A 23,376-nucleotide genomic window follows, 5' to 3' on the forward strand; every position below is an offset into this window, starting at 1 on the left:
GCGAGTTAGAGACCACGAGACTTGATTAATTCGTTGAATTACTGACGGCCGGATCAACATTCGACATTTATTTACCAAAATCGATTTGCTGGGGAGGTTGGGGGCCGGCCGACCTTTGCGGGTGGGCGTCCAAGACGACGTCGCGGATGCGGAGGCTGAAGGCGCATCGCGTGGCGGGGGCCCTCGAGCACGGCCCCGTCTGCGCCGTACGCCTCGCCGCCGGACCCCGCGCACGACGACAGAAAGGCGTCCACGTCGCCGTTTCTGCTGCAGTCGTCCTCGCCCGCCGACATCCCCGGCCAGGTGGAGGCCCATGGTTTGGGCGGCGGAGGAGGAGGAGCCCGGACGCGAGGAAAGATTCTGGCTGTGAAGAAAAGAGGAGGAATTGTCGGTGCCGCCGGCCGCCGGCCGCCTGCCGCCGGCGAGGAAGGGTGGGGACGAACTCGACAATTACAACCTTCTTTTTTTTAAAGCAACCATATACTACTTCCTCCGGAATTACATACCGCACAAATGAATAAAAATAGATGTATTTAAAATTAAAATATATTTAAATACATTCATTCTCAATGACAAGTATTTACGGATCGATGAAGTATTTCATTAGACAATCTGTTCACAAAGATTACATATGTGGTCATCATACAAGACACAAATGTTTATCAAGCAATTTTGCGCAGAAACTTTTACATGAAGTAAAACTACTATTCCACTCTTATGAAAAATCGTGCCTTGCCAAAATGTAGTCTACAAACGTCCTCCGTCGTTACCATGACAACACCGAAAAAAGATGAGAACAACCGTCATACCAAGATCCGGGAGATCACCATCGCATATCAAGATGCTTTTTGAGCCGAAGAAGCGGGTCGCCGCAAGCGAGATGACCGAGTCTTTGTGGCATGTAGGTCGGTCTTTGTGGCATGTAGGTCGGGGGAACTTCCTCGTGGTCACCAGATCTTGACGCCGTTAACTTCATTTGATGTAATCGAAGAAAAGGAGCGTCGCCGCCTGTCGTCATCTACACGTCCAACTGCAAGACGGTGAACACAACTACAACAGCCCACACGACCATGACCCGCGTGAGCGCCGACGACCGACTACCAGACACGAACCTCACCAGATCCAGAAATTGGCGAGATGACCGGACTACCTGCTCCCCGACGGCACTAGTTACACCGACGCCGAGATGGAGGAAGAGCGAAGGCAAATTATTCCGACGCGGTACTACCTCCTTCATGAAAACAAATGCCTCGAGGAAGCACTAGGCCAACCCTAACTACATATCTAAACCAAAGCACCAGGGTCCCCCCCCCCTCCCGACCCCCCCCCCCCTCCCGTCGCTGGAGCGAAATACGGAGGAGGAAGGGACTGGACGCAGTTGCTTGGAGGCAGAGACCGGCCACGGTGGCTTGGAGGCAGGGACCGGCCGCAATGGCTTGGAGGCCGGCGAGGTTGGGAGCGGATGGAATCGTCCCCGATTCGCTTTTCTCAAAGGGTTGGGGAAACGGTTTCAAGGAATCGAAGCAACCAAGGTTACGGGTTACAACCTTTTTTGATGACTGCAATCTGCACAACGCGGGGTTGATTTTAGAAAGAAAAAAAATTGGCGTGCATCTACGCTTTTCTTAACACAATACATACGGAAAGCGTCGTATATACGTGCATACACAAATTCCTATAAACACACATACATACCCTATCCCTATGAGCACCTTCGAAAGACTGAACCGACATATAATATTGGGATTTATAAAGTCATTGTAGGCGTTTCGTCATCGACGAAAATATCTCCTCACACTGAATATGCATCGCCAAATTTTTTAAAATAAATTCAAAAATAATGCGAGCATCAGGATTTGAACCCGATGGAATGGTGAATACTATTATCCTCTCACCACACGGTGCTATGTATGCTAATCTACTATTTCTAAATAGTTGATCCCTCACTAACTCTAATTCTCTTAATAAGCGACCTTTCACACCAAGTGTGCCATAAAAGCATCCACTGTCACTATTTTGCAGCCCCGTGCAAATCGCATGCATAGTTTTGCTCACACAAAGTGCATGTATAAAAAGAATTTATATTAAAAAGTACCTTTTGATTTAGATCATTTTTTTCATATATAATTTATTTAAAAATAATCTTTAAATCCCCGCAGCAACATACGGGGAAATCACCTAGTTTTACTAGTTTAATAATTTGTTTTCCTCTTGATCACAAAACAACAACAAAAAATACATCCATTTCAATTTCTTTCAGCCCTGTTCAAAATAAGTTTCTTTCAACCAGATTCTCCTTGATAAAAGATCACCTCCCTTTGAACAAACCACGTGAATATTTAATGTTTCTATGAAGCACCGTAATTGATAAGGTCTGCATGCATATATTTGACAGTAAACACCATATCAGTATTTACTCTTCATCTGAAACATTAGGCGTATGAGATAAGTTGGCCAACTTCAACATACTTCCTCCCTCCTAAAATAAGTGTCTTAACCTTAGTATAATTTTGTACTAGCTCTAATATAAAGTTGAGACAGTTATTTTAGAACAAAGGGAGTATGTACCAAATGGAGCCATGTCGTTCATTTATCGCCACTCAAGGCCCTCTTAAATTGGATGTTCACTGGTGTTGATCCAGGAACGGATTGAACCGTGCCATCTTTCGCACGCATCACATTGTATAATAAACCAACTCTAGTTGATAATAGCTACTTTATCATTCCCCTTATCTTTCTTCAAAGAATGTTGAATCATACTTAATTTATTTATCTCTGTAAAACTTAAGCACGCCAAAAAAGAGTTTAATTGGATAAATGTCCTTGGATTCATGTGATTCCAAGGAACGCCACTGCGATTTCCAAACTTTGGAAAATGCCAATGCAAAATTTGCAAACTTTGAAAAACACCACTGTAGACTTTGAAAAATGCCACTGGTTTGGAAATTACAGTGGCATTTCTCGGAATCGTCAGAATCTAAGTGACATTTATCAAATTAACCCAAAAAAAATTCATCTATTTTGTAGTCTCCTATTGCAATGGAAGAGGGTGTATCTAACTATGTCATGTTTTAAGAAGTGGTGTTTAGTTCAAATATGCTTGGAGCTATGTTTATGCAAGGCCTAAAAAATGGAATTTCTGATGGTGCGGTCAATGTGCTTTTTCGTCCCCCAACGTAGGATTTGATGGCTTAGAATAGTTATCTGGTACGTATGTACTCCCTCCGTTCATAAATATAAGACTTTATAGAGATTTCACTATGAACTACATACGGATGTATGTACGTAGTCATATTTTAGGATGTGGATTCACTCATTTTGCTCCGTATCTAATATATAGTGAAACCTCTAAAATGTCTTATATTTAAAAATGGAGGGAGTATGTCATAATAAAGAGATGAAGGTAGCTTAAGCAAAATAGTGTAAGGCGCTGAACTTTCTGAAATTGGGTATTCAATAAGACACATAAACTAACTTATATAAAAAAAAATTAATAATTAAAATCGACAGAACTGGGGATGTAGCTCAGATGGTAGAGCGCTCGCTTAGCATGCGAGAGGTATGGGGATCGATACCCCACTTCTCCATTCCTTTTTATTTTTTTTGGTTTTGCAATTCTCTGTAAAGAAAAACTATCTTTTTTTGAAATTTTGGCTTCACTTTCGCCAACTTCAAATCTCCCCAAACATGCAAGAAATCCCTCTAGAGGCAAAAGGAAAATAGAAAAACATGCGCACAATTTGTACCGCAAACCAATGTGCGCGGGGCAATAATAATCACGGACCAAGCACAAAATGCCACCATCATGATTTTGTTACCCATCCATTCTGTAGAAAAAGAAAAAGCAAAATGATACCCGGAGACACAGTTACAACATTCCAGAAAGAAAAGAGGAAAATAACCTAGTCTATATGTTTTGCCCTAAGCCCAACCAAATTTATTTAGTCGATTAATCTCATCAATGCAGCATCCACATCAAGAGAAAGTTACAACTTACAACATTCCAGGAGAAAAAACCAGCTCTTATCTACACAGTTCCTGAAGTGTTGATCTGCTGCCATGGTATTTCTTTTATGAAACTGCAGTGAGATCATCTTATGCTCCACCAAATATGACTACCATCTCTGAAGTAAACAACCACAGAAAGATCACTGGATAATCGGTTTTCCACAAGCTAAAAAAGACGAGGCAGGATTCCAAATCTCAACAGGAAAAACAATGCCACTTCCCGGGAAACGCAAACCAAAACACAATACGTCGGTTTCAGCTCTGATCAGGTCAACCCATAGCATTGTAACAACGGCGTCGAGTGCCTGAAGAAAAACGGTTGATACAGAAAACCTCAGCCGTGCAGAAAAATAACACCGTCTAACACCAGCCTTCCAGCAGACCATAACATGCTGATCAAGATGGCACCACAAATCCTTGTCAGAAAATCAGGAGGAAAGGAAGAAAAAATTACTTTCCACTAGTAAAACTCAGATTCTATTCCTAGATATGCCTGATGAAAAACATCTCCATACAAAGAGCGGGAGCGACAAGGTGAAAAAAGAAATAGGACCAAAGTGTGCACTGAGCATAAAAGATCAAAATGTTAAAGCTACAGGGGGGAATATGCAAACAAACCATTTCAACAACAAAACTTTGAATAATTAATTGCTTAATTGCCAATAACCAGCAAATGGGGATGTAGCTCAGATGGTAGAGCGCTCGCTTAGCATGCGAGAGGTATGGGGATCGATACCCCACTTCTCCACCATTTTTTTTTTATTTCGCAGACCTGAATATACCCCACTTCTCCACCAATTTTTTTTTATTTCGCAGACCTGAATATTATACTGTAAAATAAAATAAAAAACTATCTTCACTTTGCTTCTGCAAAACTCCAAATCTGACAAACATGGGCATAATCCTTCTAGCTGTGAAGGGAAAAAACAAAAAACATGCGCTGCATACCAAAGCAGTGCAATAAAGTGAGGAATTTCGTCGGTAATCTGACCATCCACTTTAGCCTTTTTCATATCTGTATAAAGTATTTCATTCCAATATGGCTTGCACAATATTTGTTCTAAGCTGAGCAACCATTTGTTCACTATCAACGTCGGGCTGCTGCCACAATATTATTACTAGCTAAACACACGTGCGTTGCCACGGAGTTAAAAATAGATATCGAGATGTCTTTCTAATTTTTTTAACCAAATGTTTGCAAACATGTTGTCTTCCTAGCATACTATACATGTTCTTAAGAAGGTATGTCTTTGTCTTTGTCTCTAACCTTGTACTCCAACTGATATCATTCTTTCTTCATAAAACAATGATAGCAATTTTTCGGTGAGTAGATACTGAAACTGGAGTCGACTAAACAGCGAAAGAAGTATCCGTAGCATTGTTTCAAGGGAGATGCCAGAAAAACAAACAACAAAATAGTAGGAAATATTAGCTTCCAGAACATACGTTTGTTTACTTTGTGTCAACATTTTCCATTGCATACTCTTCTATCATTTTGCCTCTTAAGTGGTCGCTCATCATGAAGCCTATGCAGTAATCCATCTTCACATAATAGGATAAAATATTTGATTTTGAAATCTGGCCTACCTTAATTGGACTTCTCAAGGTAGCACCAAAGATGGATGATGAATTTACAATATTTTGTGGATCAATTTTTTTTTGTCATCTCAGGGAAGTTTCTCTGTTCGGAAAAACAAAGATAATTGAGCGATTGTGGTAATTGAGAAATATTGTTACATGTGTACTCATATCCTAGAAAAAAAAATGAAATTTAGATTGCTATAGACTTATCTCAACCACAAGGATATGACACGGAATCTACCTTTTTTCTGACTCTGTGTGTGATCACTCTGTCCGTTAGGTCTAGCGTTACACAACTGAGAGAAACATGGATCTCTCCAAATCTATTTTCTAAGAAAAACCAACAACTTAATAAGATGCCTAGAACCTAAAAAAATCATTAGCTAGAAACACAAGTACAATCTTAATGGTGCAATTATGAAGAAAGGAGGCCAAACTAAGCATAACTGGGATGGCCCAATGGAGCTGGTATTGCACGCCAGTTAGTGCATGAGGTTTATCAAATATCCAAGAACTAAAAAAATGTAGGAAAACACTTGAACACATGTACATGCATATAGACAATGAGAATCATGTAGAAGATTTCTCAGCAATGTTTGCTTAGACACAGAGCTTATAATACAAATAAAGCTGATATGCACACACATGTCATTTACAGGGAATACTTGTTTTTGCACATACATGTGCAGAAAATTTAGCTTGTCTACTAACATAGCTAGGCCAAGACCTCGAAGAATAATACTCTGCTAGGCGCCTTCAAGTTTTGTTGAGCAATTCATCGTAGGTTACTTCTTGGGCTGGTACCACAATTGTGGACAGAATTGCAGGTTACTCCTCCATCTCTACTGGAATTAGAGCATTATGGACAAAATTCACACACTGCCTGGAATATATCATCTTCACTTAAACAAATCCAGTGTATATAAATAGAACCAATTATTATTATACCGTCGCTTAAATACCATCCTCGAGGAGCCATGCTACAAAAAATTCCATTAGAAGCTGCACCAACGATAAACAATTGAATATTCTTAACACTAAATGTAGGGAAGCACCACTTAGTCAAATTTTGTTCTCTGGAGAGCTCTAATAGCACATATTATTGCCATCAATCACAAATGCAATTAACCAATCAGAACCATAATAATTACCAATGCCAGGTTTTTTTCGAAACATCTGTTGTCCCTCACATAAGAAATAATTTGATTTATGTGGAGCCCGTCAGATGCAATCTTATGTGTAACTTAAACCAATGGAAAAATGAGTTTGTAATGGGCTAATTGATACGAGATATTGTTCATCATTTTGACATTGTAAAAAAAAGAACTTGTATACCCCAAACAAATCTGAAACAATCGTATATGAGTATATATTTTTAGTTCCACACGGCAATGACATTGAAGCACCTCTTCTTCTATGTTTTCTATAAGGATCAAGTAGCACCGATGCACATGTTTGATTACTTACCTCAAGCATATCAAAACAACCATCATCGAGTCTGAAAATTATAGAAGATGAGTATGAGACGTTCCATCGAGGGTGCTCGTGCGAGTTCGGGAGCTTGCCTACTTATGGCGAGACATCCTCATTTCAAGTGCCCAACAACCTAGCATTCAACAAACAAGACATACCATCAGCATCAGACACCCTCCATTAATGCCAAGCAATAAGACAAGTAACATTTGACAAGGTGTGGTACTATACATCAAAGTGTGTAGGAGCAGAGCTAGGCCACCTTCTCCAGGGAAAGTGCCATGGTTGCGATCAACTCAACTGTCATTTATCTGAAGTTCAACATATCTATGTAACAGGGTTGAATATCAAATATGTGCTCATTTATAATGTCGAATTTATCATACCAAAATGCAGCCCACGGACCAAATCTGGTGCGAATAAGGAACCTAGGGACCTGTACCACATAGTAAGGATCTGCAAAGCAAGTACTGCGTCATGAACATATCAAGGAAGGGGAATTGTGCAGAATCAACCATCAATCAGGTGCAATTCTGCTGACAGAATCAGGTACCAGACATCACGTGTGTACTTCTTGAGAGAAATCGTGAAGGCACGTCCATGAGCAAGTTCTTGTGCGTCTTGAATTGAAGTCCTAGACTCCTAGTGCAGCACACAATGTCTCTGCCACACACTTGCATAATTGGAACATCATGACGTCCATGCACAACATCACCAAGTCACCAACCACCAGATCAAACACTATTGTCACATTCAACCAAACACCCTGCATGCAAAAATTGAAAAGTGAACAACCAACCTTTGATGGTGTTGCCAATGATCTTCTTGTGATGCTTGCGATGGACACACATGAACTTCCAGACTCCAGAGGTCGGTATCCGTATGTAGTCCGTAGTGAAATCTTCAAAAATACTTATATTAAACAAATATCTAACATGCACAGAGCTAACCCAAATGCTAGAGAATTACACTGTACCATGTTATTTTGGGGCAATTAACAGTGAGATCTGAAACTAACTTCAAGATAGTAGCTGAAACTGGAAAACAAAATGAAACCTCAAGATGCGTAAGTATACTAACACTCACTTGGAGACCAATATACGGGATTGAGTGACTCAATTCCATACAATGGATCAAAACTCATAATAGATGTTAATTAAGTATCGAAGTTTGGTAGCTTTGAAATAAAATGCCTGCTCCACCAAAATTAACATGAATCTAAATCAGTTCAAGCCATACTATGTAACTGCACCTGATGAATTGATGACATTGCGCAAAACCCAGTTACAGTCCTTAATAAAAATACCAAGTTCATTGGAACAGCAATACACGCATTCAGTGTCAGAGGCACTCACAATGGGTGTGTGGAGGTATACCAACAAGCTCCCGTAGATGCTCAAGGTAATAGTCGAGGTCGCAGCTGCTGACGGCGAACGAGCTCGCACCTGTTCATGGCGAGGGCGCCCTTGCTGGTAACCACTCATAGAACAATTAGAAAAGGGTTCAAAACCTCATGGCTATTAATTTGCAGTAGAGAAGAGAATATGGGTTGGTGGTGAAGGAGATGGCCCAGAACAGAGTTCACTTTTTTCGGTTACCACCACCGGCTCAAGGGTCCCAGGAGCATCGCTAGCCATGACAGACACATGTGCAGGCATAGATCCCAAGTCCCTGACATCGGCGTCACTGTCTTCGCGGCTAGCGAACGGGGTCGTGGAAACCGACCGATGTGGTGGTCGGCGAGGGGAACTGGCCACAGAGTTCCCACCCTCGAGACGTCGCAACGGTGTAGATAGACGACGAGGCGACGGAGTTGAGGAAGATGAGGCGGCGTCGGGGTTGAGCTTGCCGAGGGTGTAGTCGTCATCGTGGACGCCATCCGAGCATCCGAGCGCAACCCCTGGCGGCCGATATAGGTGCGGGTTGACGCCATGCCGGAGGTTGATGGCGCGGCTGCATCTGCTAGGGTGATGGTGGCGGAGGTGGCGGGCGCGGGCGCGGGTGGCCGCGGGACAAGGGGCCGCCATGGGAGATTGGATCTGAAGCTAGAGGGAAGAGACGGGGCGTGGGACGTTGCGGCAGTTGCCCTTTCACGAGACGTGGCTCGTGGGTGCTGCCGTGTTGGGCTGGTTGCAAAGGAAGAGATTTTTCTGTGTTAAACCGATTGGTTTTTGGAGGGTTAAAAAAATCGGTGTGAAGCATGTTGGTGGGAGGAGAGCTAGCGATAAGGAGGTGATCGGAGAGGTCGAACCATCACGATGGCAGATTTTTTTTTAATAGCAGAAATATTCAGACCAGAGCAAGGATCATCTTATAGTAAGCAACGTCCAGTTCTCGACCACCCAAATTGCTATAAAGATATAGAAGGACTTTAGTTCTCAACCTGTCAACCACACAAAACAAAACGAAAAAAAAACTAGGATTACTGGATTGTTCGTATGATCTTGACATGAACCACATGAAAAAAAAACCGGTCAAGTTATCGCAGTTGCCTTGGATAATGGGACATTATGGTCAAAACTGTCACCGTGTGAGTTACAGATCCTCATGTAAACAACGGACGCCTGCTATAGTGAATAAAGAAAGGAAAACATAGACGAACACAGGAGCGCATCTGGTGTAGTGGTATCATAGTACCCTCCCACGGTACTGACCAGGGTTCGATTCCCTGGATGCGCATTTTTTATGTGTTTTTATATCTTTTCCCAACTGTCACCGGAATGACAAAAGGAATAGTAGAACTATGCACTGAACTTTGAACGCAAAGGGGATGTAGCTCAGATGGTAGAGCGCTCGCTTAGCATGCGAGAGGTATGGGGATCGATACCCCACTTCTCCATTACTTGTTTTCTTTTTTTGTTTTCATTTCTTTGCAGATTGCTTTCGGTAAGCTTATCTCTCGGCAGCAAGCAAATGAAGTTTCGGAATCACTTATTCTTGGAGGCACATTCGGATGTACTAGTACTTTAGCAACGAGTTGTCCTGTTTTAGAATTTTCGTACACTCACTAACTAGTCCTATAACTTGGATGACTTGGTTTATCATTTTGGGGCGAGAAACAATAACCTATTGTGATGTTGTCGATGTTAGTCATGTTCCACTTGGCCGCCACGCTACTAGTGATCTCACTATAATGGAGACGCCCGCGTTGCTGCCCTTCCATGCTATGGAAAAAAATGCATAAGAACACATCAAACACTTCCACCATTAGTGTTAGAAATGGTCTTACATTTTGGGTCAAAGGAAGTAGAATAGAAGAACTTGTTAACTAACTCGTTTATTGAATGTCTTAAGACAGCCCTCAACGGCTACAAATACTTGTGCAAAATACAAAAGGAATGCATAAAGAGTAGAACAACAGCCATAATTTAGTCAAGGAAGAAGGCGGTGGCCAATGGATATCAGCTACATCATGAAAATAAGAGCTTTTCCAAGCTTGTGGAATGATTTTATTAAGTGGTTTCCTGAGAAGTATGGCATGTTCTCAGTTAAGAGTGCGTATAAACTAGCTACATCGGATCATAACTCTGCATTTGCACGGGGAGCTTCAAGTTTGGCGCCGGATGGGGTGAGATCCTTATAGATGTTTTCTTTTTTTTGTTTTCATTTCTTTGCAGATTGCTTTCGGTAAGCTTATCTCTCGGCAGCAAGCAAATGAAGTTTCGGAACCACTTATTCTTGGAGGCACATTCGGATGCACTAGTACTTTAGCAACGAGTTGTCCTGTTTTAGAATTTTCGTACACTCACTAACTAGTCCTATAACTTGGATGACTTGGTTTATCATTTTGGGGCGAGAAACAATAACCTATTGTGATGTTGCCGATGTTAGTCATGTTCCACTTGGCCGCCACGCTACTAGTGATCTCACTATAATGGAGACGCCCGCGTTGCTGCCCTTCCATGCTATGGAAAAAAATGCATAAGAACACATCAAACACTTCCACCATTAGTGTTAGAAATGGTCTTACATTTTGGGTCAAAGGAAGTAGAATAGAAGAACTTGTTAACTAACTCGTTTATTGAATGTCTTAAGACAGCCCTCAACGGCTACAAATACTTGTGCAAAATACAAAAGGAATGCATAAAGAGTAGAACAACAGCCATAATTTAGTCAAGGAAGAAGGCGGTGGCCAATGGATATCAGCTACATCATGAAAATAAGAGCTTTTCCAAGCTTGTGGAATGATTTTATTAAGTGGTTTCCTGAGAAGTATGGCATGTTCTCAGTTAAGAGTGCGTATAAACTAGCTACATCGGATCATAACTCTGCATTTGCACGGGGAGCTTCAAGTTTGGCGCCGGATGGGGTGAGATCCTTATAGATGTTTTCTTTTTTTTGTTTTCATTTCTTTGCAGATTGCTTTCGGTAAGCTTATCTCTCGGCAGCAAGCAAATGAAGTTTCGGAACCACTTATTCTTGGAGGCACATTCGGATGCACTAGTACTTTAGCAACGAGTTGTCCTGTTTTAGAATTTTCGTACACTCACTAACTAGTCCTATAACTTGGATGACTTGGTTTATCATTTTGGGGCGAGAAACAATAACCTATTGTGATGTTGCCGATGTTAGTCATGTTCCACTTGGCCGCCACGCTACTAGTGATCTCACTATAATGGAGACGCCCGCGTTGCTGCCCTTCCATGCTATGGAAAAAAATGCATAAGAACACATCAAACACTTCCACCATTAGTGTTAGAAATGGTCTTACATTTTGGGTCAAAGGAAGTAGAATAGAAGAACTTGTTAACTAACTCGTTTATTGAATGTCTTAAGACAGCCCTCAACGGCTACAAATACTTGTGCAAAATACAAAAGGAATGCATAAAGAGTAGAACAACAGCCATAATTTAGTCAAGGAAGAAGGCGGTGGCCAATGGATATCAGCTACATCATGAAAATAAGAGCTTTTCCAAGCTTGTGGAATGATTTTATTAAGTGGTTTCCTGAGAAGTATGGCATGTTCTCAGTTAAGAGTGCGTATAAACTAGCTACATCGGATCATAACTCTGCATTTGCACGGGGAGCTTCAAGTTTGGCGCCGGATGGGGTGAGATCCTTATAGATGTTTTCTTTTTTTTGTTTTCATTTCTTTGCAGATTGCTTTCGGTAAGCTTATCTCTCGGCAGCAAGCAAATGAAGTTTCGGAACCACTTATTCTTGGAGGCACATTCGGATGCACTAGTACTTTAGCAACGAGTTGTCCTGTTTTAGAATTTTCGTACACTCACTAACTAGTCCTATAACTTGGATGACTTGGTTTATCATTTTGGGGCGAGAAACAATAACCTATTGTGATGTTGCCGATGTTAGTCATGTTCCACTTGGCCGCCACGCTACTAGTGATCTCACTATAATGGAGACGCCCGCGTTGCTGCCCTTCCATGCTATGGAAAAAAATGCATAAGAACACATCAAACACTTCCACCATTAGTGTTAGAAATGGTCTTACATTTTGGGTCAAAGGAAGTAGAATAGAAGAACTTGTTAACTAACTCGTTTATTGAATGTCTTAAGACAGCCCTCAACGGCTACAAATACTTGTGCAAAATACAAAAGGAATGCATAAAGAGTAGAACAACAGCCATAATTTAGTCAAGGAAGAAGGCGGTGGCCAATGGATATCAGCTACATCATGAAAATAAGAGCTTTTCCAAGCTTGTGGAATGATTTTATTAAGTGGTTTCCTGAGAAGTATGGCATGTTCTCAGTTAAGAGTGCGTATAAACTAGCTACATCGGATCATAACTCTGCATTTGCACGGGGAGCTTCAAGTTTGGCGCCGGATGGGGTGAGATCCTTATAGATGTTTTCTTTTTTTTGTTTTCATTTCTTTGCAGATTGCTTTCGGTAAGCTTATCTCTCGGCAGCAAGCAAATGAAGTTTCGGAACCACTTATTCTTGGAGGCACATTCGGATGCACTAGTACTTTAGCAACGAGTTGTCCTGTTTTAGAATTTTCGTACACTCACTAACTAGTCCTATAACTTGGATGACTTGGTTTATCATTTTGGGGCGAGAAACAATAACCTATTGTGATGTTGCCGATGTTAGTCATGTTCCACTTGGCCGCCACGCTACTAGTGATCTCACTATAATGGAGACGCCCGCGTTGCTGCCCTTCCATGCTATGGAAAAAAATGCATAAGAACACATCAAACACTTCCACCATTAGTGTTAGAAATGGTCTTACATTTTGGGTCAAAGGAAGTAGAATAGAAGAACTTGTTAACTAACTCGTTTATTGAATGTCTTAAGACAGCCCTCAACGGCTACAAATACTTGTGCAAAATACAAAAGGAATGCATAAAGAGTAGAACAACAGCCATAATTTAGTCAAGGAAGAAGGCGGTGGCCAATGGATATCAGCTACATCATGAAAATAAGAGCTTTTCCAAGCTTGTGGAATGATTTTATTAAGTGGTTTCCTGAGAAGTATGGCATGTTCTCAGTTAAGAGTGCGTATAAACTAGCTACATCGGATCATAACTCTGCATTTGCACGGGGAGCTTCAAGTTTGGCGCCGGATGGGGTGAGATCCTTATAGATGTTTTCTTTTTTTTGTTTTCATTTCTTTGCAGATTGCTTTCGGTAAGCTTATCTCTCGGCAGCAAGCAAATGAAGTTTCGGAACCACTTATTCTTGGAGGCACATTCGGATGCACTAGTACTTTAGCAACGAGTTGTCCTGTTTTAGAATTTTCGTACACTCACTAACTAGTCCTATAACTTGGATGACTTGGTTTATCATTTTGGGGCGAGAAACAATAACCTATTGTGATGTTGCCGATGTTAGTCATGTTCCACTTGGCCGCCACGCTACTAGTGATCTCACTATAATGGAGACGCCCGCGTTGCTGCCCTTCCATGCTATGGAAAAAAATGCATAAGAACACATCAAACACTTCCACCATTAGTGTTAGAAATGGTCTTACATTTTGGGTCAAAGGAAGTAGAATAGAAGAACTTGTTAACTAACTCGTTTATTGAATGTCTTAAGACAGCCCTCAACGGCTACAAATACTTGTGCAAAATACAAAAGGAATGCATAAAGAGTAGAACAACAGCCATAATTTAGTCAAGGAAGAAGGCGGTGGCCAATGGATATCAGCTACATCATGAAAATAAGAGCTTTTCCAAGCTTGTGGAATGATTTTATTAAGTGGTTTCCTGAGAAGTATGGCATGTTCTCAGTTAAGAGTGCGTATAAACTAGCTACATCGGATCATAACTCTGCATTTGCACGGGGAGCTTCAAGTTTGGCGCCGGATGGGGTGAGATCCTTATAGATGTTTTCTTTTTTTTGTTTTCATTTCTTTGCAGATTGCTTTCGGTAAGCTTATCTCTCGGCAGCAAGCAAATGAAGTTTCGGAACCACTTATTCTTGGAGGCACATTCGGATGCACTAGTACTTTAGCAACGAGTTGTCCTGTTTTAGAATTTTCGTACACTCACTAACTAGTCCTATAACTTGGATGACTTGGTTTATCATTTTGGGGCGAGAAACAATAACCTATTGTGATGTTGCCGATGTTAGTCATGTTCCACTTGGCCGCCACGCTACTAGTGATCTCACTATAATGGAGACGCCCGCGTTGCTGCCCTTCCATGCTATGGAAAAAAATGCATAAGAACACATCAAACACTTCCACCATTAGTGTTAGAAATGGTCTTACATTTTGGGTCAAAGGAAGTAGAATAGAAGAACTTGTTAACTAACTCGTTTATTGAATGTCTTAAGACAGCCCTCAACGGCTACAAATACTTGTGCAAAATACAAAAGGAATGCATAAAGAGTAGAACAACAGCCATAATTTAGTCAAGGAAGAAGGCGGTGGCCAATGGATATCAGCTACATCATGAAAATAAGAGCTTTTCCAAGCTTGTGGAATGATTTTATTAAGTGGTTTCCTGAGAAGTATGGCATGTTCTCAGTTAAGAGTGCGTATAAACTAGCTACATCGGATCATAACTCTGCATTTGCACGGGGAGCTTCAAGTTTGGCGCCGGATGGGGTGAGATCCTTATAGATGTTTTCTTTTTTTTGTTTTCATTTCTTTGCAGATTGCTTTCGGTAAGCTTATCTCTCGGCAGCAAGCAAATGAAGTTTCGGAACCACTTATTCTTGGAGGCACATTCGGATGCACTAGTACTTTAGCAACGAGTTGTCCTGTTTTAGAATTTTCGTACACTCACTAACTAGTCCTATAACTTGGATGACTTGGTTTATCATTTTGGGGCGAGAAACAATAACCTATTGTGATGTTGCCGATGTTAGTCATGTTCCACTTGGCCGCCACGCTACTAGTGATCTCACTATAATGGAGACGCCCGCGTTGCTGCCCTTCCATGCTATGGAAAAAAATGCATAAGAACACATCAAACACTTCCACCATTAGTGTTAGAAATGGTCTTACATTTTGGGTCAAAGGAAGTAGAATAGAAGAACTTGTTAACTAACTCGTTTATTGAATGTCTTAAGACAGCCCTCAACGGCTACAAATACTTGTGCAAAATACAAAAGGAATGCATAAAGAGTAGAACAACAGCCATAATTTAGTCAAGGAAGAAGGCGGTGGCCAATGGATATCAGCTACATCATGAAAATAAGAGCTTTTCCAAGCTTGTGGAATGATTTTATTAAGTGGTTTCCTGAGAAGTATGGCATGTTCTCAGTTAAGAGTGCGTATAAACTAGCTACATCGGATCATAACTCTGCATTTGCACGGGGAGCTTCAAGTTTGGCGCCGGATGGGGTGAGATCCTTATAGATGTTTTCTTTTTTTTGTTTTCATTTCTTTGCAGATTGCTTTCGGTAAGCTTATCTCTCGGCAGCAAGCAAATGAAGTTTCGGAACCACTTATTCTTGGAGGCACATTCGGATGTACTAGTACTTTAGCAACGAGTTGTCGTGTTTTAGAATTTTCGTACACTCACTAACTAGTCCTATAACTTGGATGACTTGGTTTATCATTTTGGGGCGAGAAACAATAACCTATTGTGATGTTGTCGATGTTAGTCATGTTCCACTTGGCCGCCACGCTACTAGTGATCTCACTATAATTGTCAGGCCCAAGATGCAACCCTATCCTCAATTTGGCACGAAGGCCTCGTCAGGGATAGAAGCGCATCTCGTCGTGTCGCAAGAATGGATATCGTTACAAGTACATGTACTGAAAAGAAGAGATATACATAGAGAGTTAGCTTACACTCGCCACAAGCTACATCAGAGTCACATCAGTACATTACATATTCATCAAGAGTAAGAGCAGGGTCCGACTACGGACGAAAACAAACAAGAAAAGAAAGAACGACGTCCATCCTTGCTATCCCAGGCTGCCGGCCTGGAACCCATCCTAGATCGCTGAAGAAGAAGAAGAAGAAGCAACTCCAAATGAACAATCAACGCGCTCGCGTCAAGTAACCTTTATATGTACCTGCAACTGGCGTTGTAGTAATCTATGAGCCACAGGGGACTCAGCAATCTCATTTCCAAAGGTATCAAGACTAGCAAAGCTTAATGGGTGAGGTATGGTTAAGTGGTGAGGTTGCAACAGCGGCTAAGCATATATTTGGTGGCTAACTTACGAGTACAAGAAATAAGAGGGGGGAGATCTATGCATAACGGACGTGAACTACTGATGATCAAATGAATGATCCTGAACACCTACCTACGTCAGACATAACCCCACCGTGTCCTCGATCGGAGAAAGAACTCACGAAAGAGACAGTCACGGTTACGCACACAGTTGGCATGTTTTAATTAAGTTAACTTCAAGTTATCTAGAACCAGTGTTAAACAAAGTTTCCACGTTGCCACATAACCGCGGGCACGGCTTTTCGAAAGATTTAACCCTGCAGGGGTGCTCCAACTAGTCCATCACAAATTACCACAAGCCGCATAGAAATCCTCAATCACGAAGCTCGCGATCTCGTCGGATTCCCTAGTGAAAAACCTCAACTCTGAGATTACCCAAAGCATCACCGGAATCCCGATGCACAAGATATCTCGTCAAAGGTAAAACTAATCCAGCAAGGCCGCCCGACGTGTCGATGATCCCGATAGGAGTCGCGTACCTCATTCTGAAGACACGACGGATGAGCGATGGTTACCACGCCAAACGCCGAGTTGCCCCGGCTAGTGTTAATAAGCTGCTCTGTTTTGGACCAACACTCATGAGGAGCACTGGCCCGGGGGTTGATTAAATTATCCTCGGGGCCCGGGAAGTCCCGATGCAATTTTATTAGGTGATTAGGCAAATGTAGTACCAAAGTTGGGCCTTGCCAGACCAGCTTTAATCTAAAACGAATTATCAAGGGGGTCCCCATAACAACTCTGATCGTGTCAGGAGCGCTCAATTATGGAACATAACACCGGTAGCCGGAAACTAAGGGGGCAAAGGTGGAACAAAACACCAGGCTAGAAAGGTCGTGCCTTCCACCTTTTACCAAGTATATAGGTGCATTAAATTAAATAGCAGTTAATAGGGTGGTATAACAAGGAACCCATGCTTTCACATGGAAGCAACTGTACCTGCAACTAGCAACGCTATCAACAGGTTAAGCAAGCAGTAACATAGCCAATCAGTGGTTTGCTAGGTCGAACAGGTTGAAGGTTTTCATGGCATGGTTGAGAGGCTGATATTTAACATGTGGTAGGCAACGAGACATAATCGATAGCAACGGTAAAACTAGCATGGCAATGATAGTAATGGTATCTGGGGAAATGGTCATCTTGCCTGAGATCCCGCTTGGAAGAAGAACAACTCCGTGAAGCCGGTGAACCATCGTAGTCGAACAGGTCCTCACATTCCGACACGCTCGCGGAACTCCATCGAGACGGAGCAAACCGAAAACAAACAACAACACAGATATTCACCACACGATGCATAAACATGATGCACAACCTAATATGATGCATGAGCAGCTGGATACATGCAAGTCACGACATGACAATTCACACAATCAAACACTACACATTAAGTGAAGTTCAATATGCAACGAGTTGCGTATTGACGAAACTCCACATATGAATTATTTAGTTCACTCCCGGTTATTTACACGGCAAAATTAATGTTGTTTAACATGCAAGAGGTGAAGCGGAAATTAAACTACCTATCTAGGCATTTTTTTAAATGAGGTCGGAAACGACGTATAGCTTCTCCGAAATGACCCCATACGTTGATTTATAAGTCTGACCAGATCTGTCCTAATCATATTTTATGTTCTTTAAACAGCGAAACAAAGTGGAGCATGTGATTCTACACGTCGTCCTACTCGATTTACATATATAGACGATCTCCGACGGAGCTACGGACAAATAGTTACGACCTAAACCGTTTTTGACATGTCGTCACGCAAACCGATGCAAACAACATGCTAAACAGCTCTTATTATGCATGAGAGTTGAAAAATATTAATCTACGCAAAATTCTACACGTTCTACATATCTACGATTTTTGCACGCGATGCGAGACACCAACCACCTCGGCTGCTAGTGTGCTTGTGCAAAAATAGACATGGAAATCTTAATAAGCCGAACAACGAGAATGGATCTGCGAAAAACAGAACAAAGTTCAGATCGGGGCATTCTTACAGCGGACAGAAGGGGCCGGCGGGGATACAGGGCTTCGATCCTGGAGCTTCCAGCAAGGTGGATGGGTTGGGGATGCACTCTGGGTCGCGGATCCGTCCGCAGGGAGCCGATTCTCGGCGACGGCGAGCTGGACTTCGGCCCAGGGGCGCTGGCTTTGCTCGTTTTCTCTGAAGAACAGAGGAAGCAGCAGGGTAGCACCATGGAGGACGACGACGCGCTGTGGATGGGGCAGGGCGGCGAGCTCGACGCAGATTTAGGGGGTCTTGGCATCGCGGATCCATTCCCGGTGTCAGGAGCTCGATTCGGTGGTGGGAACGCCGGTGCACAAGCTGCAAGCTCCCCATCCATGGCGGGGTTGCTGCTCCTGTTGGACACGAGAGGGAAACAGAGAGTTGAGAGAGAGGGATGAGAGAAAGGGAGGAGGAAGGAGAAGGGGCTCGAGGCACGGCGACCTGGCATCATCAGCAGCGGGGCTCGTCAGCGGGCACGGCTGGCGAAGAGGGCCCCTGGCGCGGCTGCTGTTGCCTGAAGAAAGGGAGACACAAAGGGAATTCAGAGAGAGAAAGAGAGAAAGGGGGAGGAGAGGGACGAGCTCATCTGGTGGGCTCTCTCTCGACGGGCTGGCAGCGGAGGTGCTCGGGGATGTGCGCGGGGACATGCGTGTGTCTGTGGTCGCCGGACGCCGAGAGCTACAACCGCCGGACATGTCCAGGAGACAGGTGGTTGGGGACGAGTTTGAGCACGGGAGGCCTGCTATGGTGTTCGGCTGGGCTCTCGTTGGATGGATCAGGAGGGATCCCGAGGAATGAGATGGGTCCAGTGGGGTGGCGGCGGCGGTTGGGACAGGGGGAGGATCCCTAGAAATTAGGTTTTGGATTGACTTAGACTACAATCCAAATATATAGCTAGTAGGCTAGCCTTAGGTTCATCTCGACCCTCCGATTTTAATCGGACGGTCGGAAAAAAATAGGTTAGGATGATTAATGGACAAACCGAAGACGGTTTGCGGTAAAACGGGGTTGATCCGGATCCAACGGTCACGACCGCCGGGTTCGGGTTCCGGGAGGTTTCGGACTGGGCTGCACGTAGAGACGAAGCACTCTGCAGAGGGGCTAGGCGGATATGAGAGGGGAAACGACACCCGGCAACGAATTTTAAAACACCGACAGACGTCCGACGGTAGACCGAATACGGTGCCGCTAAGGTTGACCGTTCGGGTACCAGATGAACTCCGATCGCGACGAAACTTGACAGGCGGCCTAGCTATATTAAAATAAGACCGCACGTCTCTCAACCCGATCAGGGAAAGTTTTACGCACACTATTAAAACAGGGTTTGACGATGCCGCGTGCGCGTGCGAGTGCGGTTGGACTCAGAACGGACAACGACGCGAACCGGCAACTACTAACGAATGCAAGTTTGAAAACTGGCGGCAACGGAGATGCCGATGCAATGCAGATGATGCGAATGATGCAATGATGATGCGACAAATGAAAATACCCACACGACGAAAATGGAAAGAAAGGGGAATCTTCTGAAACGTCGGCATCGGGCTGTCACAATAATGGAGACGCCCGCGTTGCTGCCCTTCCATGCTATGGAAAAAAATGTATAAGAACACATCAAACACTTCCTCCATTAGTGTTAGAAATGGTCTTACATTTTGGGTCAAAGGGAGTAGAATAGAAGAACTTGTTAACTAACTCGTTTATTGAATGTCTTAAGACAGCCCTCAACAACTACAAATACTTGTTCAAAATACAAAAGGAATGCATAAAGAGTAGAACAACAACCATAATTTAGTCAAGGAAGAAGGCGGTGGCCAATGGATATCAGCTACATCATGAAAATAAGAGCTTTTCCAAGCTTGCGGAATGATTTTATTGCGTGGTTTCCTGAGAAGTATGGCATGTTCTCAGTTAAGAGTGCGTATAAACTAGCTACATCGGATCATAACTCTGCATTTGCACGGGGAGCTTCAAGTTTGGCGCCGGATGGGGTGAGATCCTTATGGATGTTTTTTTTATTTCTTTGCAGATTGCTTTCGGTAAGCTTATCTCTCGGCAGCAAGCAAATGAAGTTTCGGAATCACTTATTCTTGGAGGCACATTCGGATGTACTAGTACTTTAGCAACGAGTTGTCCTGTTTTAGAATTTTCGTACACTCACTAACTAGTCCTATAATTTGGATGACTTGGTTTATCATTTTGGGGCGAGAAACAATAACCTATTGTGATGTTGTCCATGTTAGTCATATTCCACTTGGCCGCCACGCTACTAGTGATCTCACTATAATGGAGACGCCCGCGTTGCTGCCCTTCCATGCTATGGAAAAAAATGTATAAGAACACATCAAACACTTCCTCCAGTAGTGTTAGAAATGGTCTTACATTTTGGGTCAAAGGGAGTAGAATAGAAGAACTTGTTAACTAACTCGTTTATTGAATGTCTTAAGACAGCCCTCAACAGCTACAAATACTTGTGCAAAATACAAAAGGAATGCATAAAGAGTAGAACAACAACCATAATTTAGTTAAGGAAGAAGGCGGTGGCCAATGGATATCAGCTACATCATGAAAATAAGAGCTTTTCCAAGCTTGCGGAATGATTTTATTGCATGGTTTCCTGAGAAGTATGGCATGTTCTCAGTTAAGAGTGCGTATAAACTAGCTACATCGGATCATAACTCTGCATTTGCACGGGGAGCTTCAAGTTTGGCGCCGGATGGGGTGAGATCCTTATGGAACACAATTTGAAAGTCCTCAGTTCCACAGAAGATGAAAATCACTGCTTGGAAGGTAGTGTCCGAACCTTTCTGACAACACAATGTAAAAAATTACAGGTATTTGTCCAAGCGTTCAACTTGTCCCCTGTGTGGGGTGGAAGAGGAAAGTTTTTTTTCATGCCATATCATCATGCAGTAATGCACGCCTTATTTGGTTATCAATGAGGAAAAGATGGCATCTTCCACATGATGATTTCCTTGTTGACAATGGGAAGGATTGGCTATTGCATCTTCTTTCAAGCTGCTCTGATGTGGTTCGTGACATGGTAATCATGTTGGTCTCGCGTATTTGGCAGCTCCGTACGGACCAGGTTCATGGGAAGGAGGTTCCACCAGTTATGTTACAGTGGATTTCCTGGATAGCTATTATAAATCCATCATTCTTGTTGGTCGCTTCAGTACGGAAGAGATAATTAAAGGCAAGATGTGTGCTATGTATGATAATTCATGTGTTGTGCACAAGGCTAGGCCACGGTTATCCCATGGTCTCCTTCATTGCCTGGTACAGTTGCTCTTTCTATGGATGGTTCATTCCAGTGTGAGGACGGGTCCGCAACCGCTGGTATGGTGCTTCGGAATTCCATGTGACAGGTTTTGTTTGCATCATATCGATATATTTTTCATTGCAACGATCCATTGAAAACGGAAATTCATGCTATCTTGCAAGGTATGGCTTTGACGGTACACACATTCATCTCTTCCTGTGGTCGTCCAATTGGATTCTTTTGAAGCCCTTTCAGTTTTATCTAGCAGCACTTTGATGAAATCTGCTTTTGATCACTTAGTTTTAGAGATAAGGGAGTTAATGTGTAACAGGGAGTTTTTTTCTCAGAAAATTCATCCTAGTCAAAATAGAGTGGCAGATCGTTTGGCCAATTATATCGGCATCGAGAGAACTACAATTGTGTGGTTAAACTCGACCTTGTATTGAGGATTTGTGGTCTCTTGATTGTAACTCTATTACAGTGCAATAAATCTTTCTTTACCCCGCAAAAAAAAGGCTGTGGCATAAACATGATTTCCGATTATTCCCGTGGTTAATTTCACAGTTACCCTCCCATCTAAATTAGTAGGACGATTTTTTCTTCTTAGTGAAGTAGTTTAGATGTAGTCACCAGGAGTTAAGTAATGTTGTTAATTCCCACTATGCCACAAAGGGGATGTAGCTCAGATGGTAGAGCGCTCGCTTAGCATGCGAGAGGTATGGGGATCGATACCCCACTTCTCCAAATTTTTTATTTGCATGCCTGCATGCTCTAGAATCCAAATTTATAATTACCAAAAAGAGAATTAATCATAGTTTTTTTTTGTAAGTACATCTAGAGGTCACTGTTTGAGAATCCAGATAAAGATGAACTGGTAAGTGGTAACAGAAATACCAGGTTACCCTATCATGAACAAAAACACTGGTCAACAAATTTATTCGTGTCCAAAAGAAAAACCAATCAATCTCCGATTCAGCATCCAAATTAAGAGACAGTTGGAACTGTTAGGAATTAATTAAATGTATTAATTAATGGGATAATCCTTGCGTTGCCGGTTGCCTTGATTTAGAAACCGTTCCTTGTAACCGACTCTGTACTCGGGGTATAAATACCCCGCATCTTCAATCAATAATAACGGTTTCATCATTCTGTCACTTTCGCTGTTTTACACGTTATCAGCGCTCGCTCTGCCAAGAGCGACAGAGAGCCACGAGAAAGGTGAGAATGGCAGGAAGAGAGTTGTCTGCACTTGCTTTTGCTTTCGCACGCTTCCTGCAGAAAGAGAACACCCGCTTCCCTCGCACTCAGCGCCACCGCATTGCACGTCGCCGTCAGGGTCTTGGTGCAAGGAATGGCCCTCGTCGCCGTTCCTTCACCAGGAACCACCGCCAGAACCGGAGTGGCCCTCATCGCCGCTTCTTCGCCGGGAACCACCGCCAGAACCGCCGC

The 23,376-nt window shown here is 42.8% G+C and overlaps 1 long non-coding RNA gene and 5 other non-coding genes across 10 annotated transcripts; 5 read left to right on the forward strand and 1 right to left on the reverse strand.

Annotated features, from left to right (window-relative positions):
• Positions 1 to 3,514: 3,514 nt before the first annotated feature.
• TRNAA-AGC lies at positions 3,515 to 3,587 on the forward strand. The gene has a single exon. It is a non-coding gene; the product is annotated as a tRNA-Ala (tRNA).
• A 1,096-nt stretch (positions 3,588 to 4,683) lies between these two features.
• Positions 4,684 to 4,756, forward strand: TRNAA-AGC. The gene has a single exon. It is a non-coding gene; the product is annotated as a tRNA-Ala (tRNA).
• Positions 4,757 to 6,146: 1,390 nt separating this feature from the next.
• Positions 6,147 to 9,010, reverse strand: LOC123412365. Of its 5 annotated transcripts, none has more exons than XR_006613481.1 (8): positions 8,418 to 9,010; positions 8,039 to 8,099; positions 7,862 to 7,963; positions 7,626 to 7,735; positions 7,449 to 7,518; positions 7,294 to 7,373; positions 7,057 to 7,195; positions 6,147 to 6,569 (listed from the first exon to the last, which is right to left on the reverse strand). It is a non-coding gene; the product is annotated as an uncharacterized LOC123412365 (long non-coding RNA). The 5 variants fall into 5 exon arrangements; XR_006613480.1 differs by having other exon boundaries at positions 7,616 to 7,725; positions 8,418 to 9,008; XR_006613477.1 differs by having other exon boundaries at positions 7,616 to 7,735; positions 8,418 to 9,008.
• A 660-nt stretch (positions 9,011 to 9,670) lies between these two features.
• Positions 9,671 to 9,741, forward strand: TRNAG-CCC. Its single transcript has one exon. It is a non-coding gene; the product is annotated as a tRNA-Gly (tRNA).
• An 87-nt stretch (positions 9,742 to 9,828) lies between these two features.
• Positions 9,829 to 9,901, forward strand: TRNAA-AGC. The gene has a single exon. It is a non-coding gene; the product is annotated as a tRNA-Ala (tRNA).
• A 12,697-nt stretch (positions 9,902 to 22,598) lies between these two features.
• On the forward strand, positions 22,599 to 22,671 carry TRNAA-AGC. The gene has a single exon. It is a non-coding gene; the product is annotated as a tRNA-Ala (tRNA).
• Positions 22,672 to 23,376: the final 705 nt, after the last annotated feature.

This window comes from Hordeum vulgare, chromosome 7H (assembly GCF_904849725.1).
Source record: "Hordeum vulgare subsp. vulgare chromosome 7H, MorexV3_pseudomolecules_assembly, whole genome shotgun sequence".
NCBI classification, from domain to species: domain Eukaryota; kingdom Viridiplantae; phylum Streptophyta; class Magnoliopsida; order Poales; family Poaceae; genus Hordeum; species Hordeum vulgare.